General features: G+C 32.3%; 1 long non-coding RNA gene across 1 annotated transcript; it reads right to left on the bottom strand.

Annotated features, from left to right (window-relative positions):
- Positions 1–2,022: 2,022 nt before the first annotated feature.
- Positions 2,023–2,647, bottom strand: LOC144761715 (uncharacterized). The gene is made up of 3 exons (XR_013595865.1): positions 2,590–2,647; positions 2,393–2,469; positions 2,023–2,306 (listed from the first exon to the last, which is right to left on the bottom strand). It is a non-coding gene; the product is annotated as an uncharacterized LOC144761715 (long non-coding RNA).
- Positions 2,648–3,053: the final 406 nt, after the last annotated feature.

Here is a 3,053-nt window from a genome sequence, read left to right as displayed (position 1 = left end):
GGGACTATTTTATTGCATTTGGGTGCTTTATTTTGTAACCGGGTTAGGTCGTTTTGGGTTATTTGGAAGAAGGGCTGATCGCGGTTGGGAGACACTTCACGTCGCTTCAGGTAAGGTTTATTTTATATGTTTTATGTGTATTTTAATGATGTTTTGAGATTAGTGACCTTATATTTTGTGTTGTTGAATGTGAGGGAGGTATGTTTTAGATTTCGAAAACAGATAATTACTTATGGTATATACACGTAGTGTTAGTTAGTTAACTCATTATATATAGAGTGAATTTTAGTCTTTTACGGTATATCTACAAGTGAAATAATCTATTTTAATATGTTTGTACCTAATTACTAGCTAATTAATGTGGGTGGGAATGTCTGTTTTCTATGTTTTTGTCATAGGTGTACGCTACATCGGAAGTTCCGTTTTTTTTTAAAGGAAGAGTTTGTTTGTTTAATTCAACACTGCTTTACAAACACTTCTTTACATTTTTCGGTTTTGCTGGAGCGATTCTTTCTATTTTTCAATTTTTTCGGGTTTTTTATGCTTATTCGATGGCTCTGGATAACGTGGATGTCTTAATTTTGGAACAGTTGTATTTTTACATTTTTTTTGGGTTAATTTGGCACTACCTGGATTACTTTGGTGGACAAGGAGGTTATTGGATTGACAACATGATTGGTAAGTCCTTGCTTTCTTATTTTGTGTGGGTGGGTAATGTTATTTTTATTATGGAATAGTTTTTTACTTGTTATTTAGTTTTAATGTGTGCATATATTATAATAATATCTCTATATATTGCATACATTAAATACTTTAGAAGCTCACGTTACATATTTTTCCATACTTAGGTGATACTTTTAGTGTTTTATAACATTTTGGGAATTAATTAGAGTAGTGTTTTGGCAATGATATTTAGGTATTCTATGCCTTTTGTACTAGGGTAAAGTTTAACTTGTTCTTCCAGGTACTTGTGCATTTGTTTATTTTGCTTTGATGTTTTAGGGACAAGTTCAGTTACAGATTGGTCCATTCTAAATTCCTGGTAGCTCTGTTCTTTCTGTAGGCATTTAATGAAATGTTCTAGAGTAGGTTTGGTTCTGCCAGTTGATTGTACAAATGCATTGTGCCAACCTTCCACTGCATTGTTAGTTTTTGAATCTCCGTTAAGGGTACTTCTGTAAACGTTCCACCAGGGTATGAGGAATTTGGGATTTCGTCTGTGGCCAGATCTGTGGAGTCTGCCTACCCAGGTGTCTTCAAAGTAGTCCAGAAATGGACTTAATTTAGCTTCATTTTGTTTGTAGAAGGGGCTGTCTATAAGAATGTTGTAGTGTTCAGCTACGTCTGTTTCAGGTACATAAGCAAGCGCAATGAGTTTTTTAATTTGGAAAGCAAAAGATGAGTTTGTAGCATATTCGACACTTAGGGTAGTTTTTTGAAGGTGTCTCCATAAACACTGGTTTAAATGATAATAGCAGCCTTGAATGCAGGTATGGGGGTGGATTTTTATGATAGTTGAGAGCATTGCTTGCTCAAAATCAAGAATGATACTTTCAGGAGAAAAATCATTAGTTTTTTGTTTAATTATATTTATTAACTCCATATATGTGGAATTATTTTTGTTTGGTAATAGTGCATATAGCAAAGGTATGTTGCAGTTGTGGTAGAGGCCATGTATTGTGTATAATTGGAAAAATGGTTTGGGACAGATGTTAAATGTTCCATCCATCATCCAATATTGGCTTTGCTGCAGTTTAACTAAATTCATACTGGTACCAAAAATGATAAGCCTTTTGTCATTGTTTTCGTTGTCGTAAACTATAAATGGTTGTTTATTTAAAGTTATTATTTGGTTAGCAGTTAAATTTATATCCTGATATGTTCTGGGAGATGGTGTTGTAGAAGTAGTAGCTTTTTTAGTTTGTGCTATAGTTCTTTTTAAGGAGAGGATATTTGGCGTTTGAGTTGTGGCAGTTTTGGGGATTTTAGGAATGGCTTCTTTTAAAATGACATTTGTTTGCTTTTGGGAACCTGTACTAGCTTCTTTTATATTTTCCAAAGCTGTTCTAACTTCTATTTCAGTAACATTAGGTGGATGATTGTGTTCCCTAGTATACAGTACTGTAGCTTCTTTAGTTGTTGCTCTGCCATAGCACTTGTTAGAATAATATTTACAACATTTCCAATTAACTTGCATGCCATATTGCTTTTCTTGTGTATAAGTGTAACCCATGTAGCATAGTAATAGTTTTCCTTTCTGGCTGGTCACAAATTCGGCTCCTTCGGTCATTTTGTACTTTGTATATCTATAAAATGTATATATAATAGTTAATGTCAAATTAAATGTGATAAATAATCTATGTTAGTGATAAGTAGGAATGTTTATACTTACGTGTTTTTGAATTTACAGCAAAATTAGGAGCTGCTTGCTTCTTTAGTTGGGGATAATTGTTTGTGATGTTGTTGTAGCTGTTATGAAAAACATGAAAGTAGTATATTATTAATTAATGTTTTGGTACCTTTGCAATGTTAGAGCTCATTTCTACTACAAAAGTGTATCTTCATGATTCACATTGTGAAGATACTTACATATTTTTTTAGGTTGGTCTTTGCCAGTATAGTTGTTTCTTCAGCTTCTGGAGAGTAGTTTGTAGTGTTATCTTAAATAAAAAAGGAACATATGTATTAGAATAATCACCATGTTGGTATGTTTTTTAATAGATTATCTGGTAATTATGTTCTTTAATATAGTTACTTTGTGATTATTATCTGTATTATTCAGAATGTGGAGTTCTGTATTATGTCTGTATATCTATTCGTTGTGTTTGCTCTGTAAATAAACAATATATAATAGAACATAATTAGAACAGTTCTAAATGTTAGTATTGTATTTCCACATTTATTTCAGTTGCATAATACTTACGTAGTAAAATGTATTGGAGAAATAGTACTGATGTCCTTAGTTCATTAGTAGTGCAGTTTTCAGTAGTAGAATCTACAGAAAAAAAGAAATATGTGGGGCAAAAGTCATTATTTCTGTGTGTTTAGATTTA

The sequence above is a fragment of the Lissotriton helveticus genome, chromosome 6 (assembly GCF_964261635.1).
Source record: "Lissotriton helveticus chromosome 6, aLisHel1.1, whole genome shotgun sequence".
Taxonomy (NCBI): Eukaryota; Metazoa; Chordata; class Amphibia; order Caudata; family Salamandridae; genus Lissotriton; species Lissotriton helveticus.
Note: the sequence above shows the minus strand (reverse complement) of the source record. Positions and strands in the feature narration are given on the sequence as shown.